The sequence below is a fragment of the Arachis hypogaea genome, chromosome 11 (assembly GCF_003086295.3).
Source record: "Arachis hypogaea cultivar Tifrunner chromosome 11, arahy.Tifrunner.gnm2.J5K5, whole genome shotgun sequence".
In the NCBI taxonomy this organism is placed as follows: domain Eukaryota; kingdom Viridiplantae; phylum Streptophyta; class Magnoliopsida; order Fabales; family Fabaceae; genus Arachis; species Arachis hypogaea.
This window is the reverse complement of record NC_092046.1, coordinates 129,093,124-129,102,085: the sequence shown is the minus strand read 5'-3', so window position 1 is coordinate 129,102,085 and position 8,962 is coordinate 129,093,124. Positions and strand designations below refer to the sequence as shown.

Here is an 8,962-nt window from a genome sequence, read left to right as displayed (position 1 = left end):
ACTCCTTGTTCATCACTATAGTTTAGCCTCCCTTGAGTGAACTTTTCCTGGGAAGCAGTGCCTTCATATACTTGATGTATGCAGGCATTTGTTGGATGGTCTTGATGAATGGTATGTTTACATGCAGAGATGCGAACAAGTCAAGAAATCTTGAGTATATTCTCTTCTCCACAGCACCATTGAGTAGTTGGGGAAAGGGTGCATAGAGTCTCAGCAGCTCATGTTGTGAGATTTTTGGTTCTTGGTGATCTTTTTCCTTCTCCTCTGCTGAGGTATCTCCAGGTTGTTCTGACGGCTTGCTTGGCTTGACCTCAGTTTCCTTATCACTTATAGTGACCATCTTGCAATCTTCCCATCTTACTTTCTTTGTTTCACCTCTCGGATTTTTCTCTGTGTCACTTGGGAAGCTATCAGTAGGTTTGGGAATTCTTTCAGATAAGTATCCCACTTGAAATTCCAGCCTCTTGATGGTGTCTCCCTGGTTCTTGATGCTAGCTCGCACCTCCTCTTTGAATACCTTGTTGTCTTGAATCTCTTTGCCTATGCCTTCAAGTAGATTCTCAATCCTTGAGAGTCTGTCATCAAATGATGGTGGATTGGGATTGGAGGAGGAAGGATGAGGAGTGTTATTTTGGTTTTGATATGGATGTGGAGAGGTGTTGTTATGGTGGTGTTGATATGTTCTCTGTGTGAGTTGTTGGTGAGTTGCATTGTTGTTGGGGTTGTGACGTCTCTGATCTTGGCTTTGATCTTGTTGATTCTCCCACCCAAAGTTTGGGTGATTCCTCCAACCAGGGTTGTAGGTCTTGGAGTATGGGTCATATTCTTGCCTAGGTGAATTTCCAATGTAGTTGGCCTGCTCCTGACTACCTTCTGCTTCTTCATTCACTCCTTCTTGGGTTGCTGATGAAGTGGTGATTGCTGCTACTTGGTTCCTGATTCACAGAAATTGTGATTACACTTTGATTATGTAAAATTCATGGCTCTTTCTTTCCCTGGTAATGGCGCCAAAAACATGATGCCAATACCATGGTTCACAACTTCGCACAACTAACCAGCAAGTGCACTGAGTCGTCCAAGTAATACCTTACGTGAGTAAGGGTCGAATCCCACGGAGATTGTTGGTATGAAGCAAGCTATGGTCACCTTGTAAATCTCAGTCAGGCGGATATAAAATAGTAATGGAGTTTTCGAAATTAATTAATAAAATAGGGATAGAAATACTTATGTAAATCATTGGAGAGAATTTCAGATAAGCGAATAGAGATGCTTTCGTTCCTCTGAACCTCTGCTTTCCTGCTGCCTTCATCCAATCAGTCTTACTCCTTTCCATGGCTGGCTTTATGTGATACATCACCATTGTCAATGGCTACTTTCGGTCTTCTCTCGGGAAAATGATCCAAATGCCCTGTCACGGCACGGCTAATCGTCTGGAGGCATCACCCTTGTCAATGGTTTCATCTTATCCTCTCAGTGAAAATGGTCAACGCACCCTGTCACGGCACGGCTATTCATCTGTCGGTTCTCGATCCTGCTGGAATAGGATTTACTATCCTTTTGCGTCTGTCACTACGCCCGGCAATCGCGAGTTTGAAGCTCGTCACAGTCATTCAATCATTGAATCCTACTCGGAATACCACAGACAAGGTTTAGACCTTCCAGATTCTCTTGAATGCCGTCATCATTCTAGCTTACACCACGAAGATTCCGATTAAGAGATCTAAGAGATACTCATTCAATCTAATGTAGAACGGAAGTGGTTGTCAGGCACGCGTTCATAAGGAATGATGATGATTGTCACATTCATCACATTCAGGTTGAAGTACGAATGAATATCTTGGAAGCGAACTAAGATGAATTGAATAGAAAACAGTAGTACTTTGCATTAATCCTTGAGGAACAGCAGAGCTCTACACCTTAATCTATGGAGTGTAGAAACTCTACCGTTAAAATTACATAAGTGAAAGGTCCAGGCATGGCCGAGATGGCCAGCCCCCAAAACGTGATCACAGGATCAAAAATACAATCCAGGATCCAGGATGTCTAATACAATAGTAAGAGGTCCTATTTATAATAAACTAGCTACTAGGGTTTACAGAAGTAAGTAATTGATGCATAAATCCACTTCCGGGGCCCACTTGGTGTGTGCTTGGGCTGAGCTTTAACTTTCCACGTGCAGAGGCCATTTGTGGAGTTGAACGCCAGGTTTTGATCCATTTCTAGCGTTCAACTCTGGTTTTTGATCCCTTTCTGGTGCTGAACTCCAGAATTGGGCAGAGAGCTGGCGTTGAATGCCAGTTTTCGTCGTCTAAACTTGGGCAAAGTATGGACTATTATACATTTCTGGAAAACCCTGGATGTCTAATTTCCAACGCAATTGGAAGCGCGCCATTTTGAGTTCTATAACTCCAGAAAATCCACTTTGAGTGCAGGGAGGTCAGAATCCAACAGCATCAGCAGTCCTTCTTCAACCTCTGAATCTGATTTTTGCTCAAGTCCCTCAATTTCAGCCAGAAAATACCTGAAATCACAGAAAAACACACAAACTCATAGTAAAGTCCAAAAATGTGAATTTAACATAAAAACTAATGAAAACATCCCTAAAAGTAACTAGATCCTACTAAAAACATACTAAAAACAATGCCAAAAAGCGTATAAATTATCCGCTCATCACAACACCAAACTTAAATTGTTGCTTGTCCCCAAGCAACTAAAAATCAAATAGGATAAAAAGAAGAGAATATACTATAAATTCCAAACTATCAATGAAACATAGCTTCAATCATATGAGCGGGACTTATAGCTTTTTGCCTCTTGAATAGTTTTGGCATCTCACTTTATCCATTGCGGTTCAGAATGATTGGCATCTATAGGAACTCAGAGTTCAGATAGTGTTATTGATTCTCCTAGTTCAGTATGATGATTCTTGAACACAGCTATTTTATGAATCTTGGCCGTGGCCCTAAGCACTTTGTTTTCCAGTATTACCACCGGATACATAAATGCCACAGACACATAATTGGGTGAACCTTTTCAGATTGTGACTCAGCTTTGCTAAAGTCCCCAATTAGAGGTGTCCAGGGTTCTTAAGCACACTCTTTTTTTTTGCTTTGGACCTTGACTTTAACCGCTCAGTCTCAAGTTTTCACTTGACACCTACACGCCACAAGCACATGGTTAAGGACAGCTTGGTTTAGCCGCTTAGACCAGGATTTTATTCCTTTAGGCCCTCCTATCCACGGATGCTCAAAGCCTTGGAATCCTTTTTATTTGCCCTTGCCTTTTGGTTTTAAGGGTTATTGGCTTTTTGCTCTTGCCTCTTGGTTTTAAGAGCTTTTGGCTTTTTCTGCTTGCTTTTTCTTTTTCTTTCTATTTTTTTTCGCCTATATTTTTTTCTGTAAGCTTTGTTCTTTGCTGCTTTTTCTTGCTTCAAGAATCATTTTTATGATTTTTCAGATTATCAAATAACATGTCTCCTAGTCATCATTCTTTCAAGAGCCAACATATTTAACATTCTTAAACAACAACTTCAAAAGACATATGCATTGTTCAAGCATACATTTAGAAAAAAAGAAGCATTGTCACCACATCAATATAATTAAACTAAGTTCAAGGATAAATTCGAAACTCATGTACTTCTTGTTCTTTTGAATTAAAACATTTTTCATTTAAGAGAGGTGATGGATTCATAGGACATTCATAATTTTAAGACATAGTTACTAACTACTAATGATCATGTAATGAAGACACAAACATGGATAAGCACTTAACATAGAAAACGAAAAACGGAGAAAGTAAGAGCAAGGAATGAGTCCACCTTAGTGATGATGGCGTTTCCTTCTTGAGGAACCAATGATGTCCTTGAGCTCTTCTATGTCTCTTCCTTGTCTTTGTTGCTCCTCCCTCATTGCTTTTTGATCTTCTCTAATTTCATGAAGGATGATGGAGTGCTTTTGATGTTCCACCCTTAGTTATCCCATATTGGAACTCAATTCCCCTAGGGAGGTGTTGATTTGCTCCCAATAGTTTTGTGGAGGAAGATGCATCCCCTGAGGTATCTCAGGGATCTCTTGATTTACAGCCACATGCTCTACCACTGAGCTATAGACCCTTGAGATGAATCTTTCCATCTCCCATGACTCGGAGGTGGAAACCTTTGTCTTCCCTTCCCCTTTTCTAGAGGTTTCTCCGGTCTTAGGTGCCATCAATGGTAGTGGAAAAACAAAAAAAAAAGCTTATGCTTTTACCACACCAAACTTAGAATGTTGCTCGCCCTCGAGCAAAAGAAGAAAGAATAGAAGAAGAAGAAAAAGATATGGAGGAGATGGAGGGAAGTGTGTATGGATGTGAGTGGTGAATGGAAAATAGAAGGGATGATCATGAATGGATAGAGTGAGGGTGAGGTGGGTGAGGATCCTGTGAGATTCACAGATCCTGAGATGATCCTGTGGTGTCCACAGATCTTGAGGTGTCAAGGCATTTACATCCCTGCACCAATTTAGGCATGCAAAATGCCCTTGCACACAACTCTAGGCGTTCAGCGCCAGGTTGGTGCCCATTTTGGGCGTTCAACGCTCATTTGTTGCCCATTTTTGGCGTTGAACGCCAGAACCATGCTTGTTCTGGGCGTTCAGCGCCAGCTTCTCTCCAGGGTGCAATTCTGGCGTTCAGCGCCCAGATGATGCCCATTTTGGGCGTTCAGCGCCCAGACACTGCCTATTTTTGGCGTTCAGCGCCAGAACCATGCTCTGTTCTGGCGTTGAACGCCAGGCAGATGCTTCCTCTAGGGTGTGATTTTTCTTCTGCTGTTTTTTTATTCCGTTTTCAATTTTTATATTTATTTTGTGACTCCTCATGATCATGAACCTATAAAGATATATAACTAAGAAAAATATAGTTAGATAAATAAAAATTGGGTTGCCTCCCAACAAGCGCTTCTTTAATGTCAATAGCTTGACAGTGGGCTCTCATGGAGCCTCACAGATGTGCAAAGCTTTGTTGAGACCTCCCAACACCAAACTTAGAGTTTGGTTGTGGCCTCCCAACACCAAACTTAGAGTTTGACTGTGGGGGCTTTGGTTGACTCTGCTTTGAGAGAAGCTTTTTCTGCTTCCTCTCCATGGATGCAGAGAGAGATCCTTGAGTTGTAAGCACAAGGTTGTCCTTATTTAATTGAAGGATCAATTCTCCTCTGTCCACATCAATCACATCTCTTGCTGTGGCTAGGAAAGGTCTTTCTAGGATGATGGATTCATCCTCTTTCTTTCTAGTATCCAGGACTATGAAATCAGCAGGGATGTAAAGGCCTTCAACCTTTACTAACACGTCCTCTACTTGTCCATAAGCATGTTTTCTTGAATTGTCTGCCATCTTCAATGAGATTTTAGCAGCTTGCACCCCATAGATTCCCAGTTTCTCTATTACAGAGAGGGGCATGAGGTTTATTCCTGAACCAAGGTCACACAGAGCCTTAAAGATCATGGTGCCTATGGTACAAGGTATTATGAACTTTCCAGGATCCTGTCTCTTCTGAGGCAATGTCAGTTGATCCAGATCACTTAGTTCATTGGTGAACAAGGGACGTTCATCTTCCCAAGTTTCAATGCCAAATAATTTGGCATTCAGCTTCATGATTGCACCAAGAAACTTGGCAGTTTGCTCTTCAGTGACATCCTCATTCTCTTCAGAAGAGGAATACTCATCAGAGCTTATGAAGGGCATAAGGAGGTTCAATGGAATCTCTATGGTCTCTAGATGAGCCTCAGAGTCCTTTGGTTCCTTAGAGGGAAGCTCCTTATTGTTCACTGGATGTCCCAGGAGGTCTTCCTCCTTGGGATTCACGTCCTCCTCTCCTTCTTTGGGTTCGGCCATGGTGCTTATGTCAATGGCCTTGCACTCTCCTTTTGGATTATCTTCTGTGTTGCTTGGGAGAGTACTAGGAGGGATTTCAGTGATTCTTTTACTCAGCTGGCCCACTTGTGCTTCCAAATTTCTAATGAAAGACCTTATTTCATTCATGAAACTCACAGTGGCCTTAGATAGATCAGAGACTAGATTTGCTAAGCTAGATGGATTCTGCTCAGAATTCTCTGTCTGTTGCTGAGTGGATGATGGAAAGGGTTTATTATTGTTAAACCTGTTTCTTCCACCATTATTAAAGCCTTGTTGAGGCTTTTGATCCTTCCATGAGAAATTTGGATGATTTCTCCATGATGAGTTATAGGTGTTTCCATAAGGTTCACCTAAGTAATTCACCTCTGCTATTGCAGGGTTCTCAGGATCATAAGCTTCTTCTTCAGGAGAAGCCTCTTGAGTACTGTTGGGTGCAGCTTGCAATCCATTCAGACTCTGAGAAATCATATTGACTTGCTGAGTCAATATTTTGTTCTGAGCCAATATGGCATTCAGAGTATCAATTTCAAGAACTCCCTTCTTCATAGGCGTCCTATTACTCACAGGATTCCTTTCAGAAGTGTACATGAACTGGTTATTAGCAACCATGTCAATGAGTTCTTGAGCTTCTGCAGGCGTTTTCTTTAGGTGAATGGATCCACCTGCAGAAGTATCCAATGACATCTTTGATAGCTCAGATAAACCATCGTAGAATATATCCAGGATGGTCTATTCTGAAAGCATGTCAGAAGGACACTTTTTGGTCAACTGTTTGTATCTTTCCCAAGCTTCATAGAGGGATTCACCTTCTTTCTGTTTGAAGGTTTGAACATCCACTCTAAGCTTGCTCAGCTTTTGAGGAGGAAAGAACTTGGCTAAGAAAGCCGTGACCAGCTTAACCCAAGAGTTTAGGCTGTCTTTGGGTTGAGAGTCCAACCATATTCTAGCTCTGTCTCTTACAGCAAAAGGGAAAAGCATGAGCCTGTAGACTTCAGGATCTACTCCATTAGTCTTAACAGTATCACATATCTGCAAGAATTCAGTTAAGAACTAAAAAGGATCTTCAGATGGAAGTCCATGAAACTTGCAGTTCTGCTGCATCAGAGAAACTAATTGAGGTTTCAGCTCAAAGTTGTTTGCTCCAATGGCAGGAATGGAGATGCTTCTTCCATGTAAATTGGAATTAGGTGCAGTAAAGTCACCAAGCATCCTCCTTGCATTATTATTATTTTCGGCTGCCATCTCCTCTTCTTGTTCGAAAATTTCTGAAGGGTTATCTCTGGATTGTTGTAATTTAGCTTCTCTTAATTTTCTCTTCATGGTCCTTTCAGGTTCTGGATCTGCTTCAACAAGAATGTTCTTGTCCTTGCTCCTGCTCATATGACAAAGAAGAGGGCACAGAGAAAATAATAATAATATGGATCCTTTATATCACAGTATAGAGGTCCTTGTGTTAGTAGAAGAAAAGAAGAAGAATATCTGAACTCAGAGAGAGAGAGAGAGGGAGTTCAGATTTTTGGTGGGTGAGGGAGAGATGTTAGTAGATGAATAAATAAATAGAATAAGATGAGAGAGGAAAAATTTCGAAAATAATTTTTGAAAAAGAGTTAGTGATTTTTGAAAATAGTTTTTGAAAAAGGTTAGTGATTTTCGAAAATTAAGTTTTAAAATTGAAATAATTAGTTAATTAAAAAGAAATTTTGAAAAAAGGGGGGGGAGATATTTTCGAAAATTAGAGAGAGAGTTAGTTAGGTAGTTTTGAAAAAGATAAGAAACAAACAAAAAGTTAGTTAGTTAGTTGAAACAAAATTTGAAAAGATAAGAAGTTAGGAAGTTAGAAAAGATATTTTGAAATCAAATTTTTGAAAAAGATAAGATAAGAAGATATTTTTGAAAAGATATGATTGAAATTAGTTTTTGAAAAAGATTTGATTTTTAAAAATCATAATTAATGACTTGATTCACAAGAAATCACAAGATATGATTCTAGAACTTAAAGTTTGAATCTTTCTTAACAAGCAAGTAACAAACTTGAAATTTTTGAATCAAAATATTAATTGTTGATGTTATTTTCGAAAATTATGTGATAAAAATAAGAAAAAGATTTTTGAAAAATATTTTTATAATTTTCGAAAATAACTAAGAAAAATGAAAAAGATTTTATTTTTTTTTGAAAAAGATTTTGAAAAAGATAGGATTTTCAAATTGAAAATTTGATTTGACTCATAAAAACAACTAGATTTTAAAAATTTTTGAAAAAGTCAAATCTAATTTTCAAAATTTTGAGAGAGAAAAAGGGAAATATATTTTTTTTATTTTTGAAATTTTTTTGATGAGAGAGAAAAACACTAAAAAGATGCAATGCATGAAATATTTAGATCAACACATGTGATGCATGCAAGAATGCTATGAATGTCAAGATGAACACCAAGAACACTATGAAGATCATGATGAACATCAAGAACATATTTTTGAAAAATTTTTAATGCAAAGAAAACATGCAAGACACCAAACTTAGAATTCTTCAATGCTTAGACACTAAGAATTCAAGAATGCATATGAAAAACAAGAAAAAACACAAAACATGCAAATGCAAAGATCAAACAAGAAGACTTACCAAGAACAACTTGAAGATCATGAAGAACACTATGAATGCATGAAAATTTTCGAAAAATGCAAGATGAACATGCAATTGACACCAAACTTTCAACTTGACTCAAGACTCAAACAAGAAACATGAAATATTTTTTATTTTTATAATTTTCTAATTTTTTTGGATTTTTTTCGAAAATTATTTAGAAAAAAGAAAAATAAGGATTCCAAAATTTTTAATATGAATTCCAGGAATCTTGCATTGTTAGTCTAAAGCTTCAGTCTAGGAATTAGACATGGCTCACTAGCCAGCCAAGCTTTCAATGAAAGCTCCAGTCCAAAACACTAGACGTGGCCAATGGCCAGCCAAGCTTCAGCAAACATAGATACCTCTCATGTATACAACAGCTGATATTTCATCCAACTTCATATACTTATGAGTGGAAGCCTCAGTCCAAAAGAATTAGACATGGCTTTA

General features: G+C 38.8%; 1 non-coding gene across 1 annotated transcript; it reads left to right on the top strand.

Moving 5' to 3' along the window:
* Positions 1-6,630: 6,630 nt before the first annotated feature.
* LOC112724748 (small nucleolar RNA R71) lies at positions 6,631-6,738 on the top strand. Its single transcript, XR_003163896.1, has one exon. It is a non-coding gene; the product is annotated as a small nucleolar RNA R71 (small nucleolar RNA).
* Positions 6,739-8,962: the final 2,224 nt, after the last annotated feature.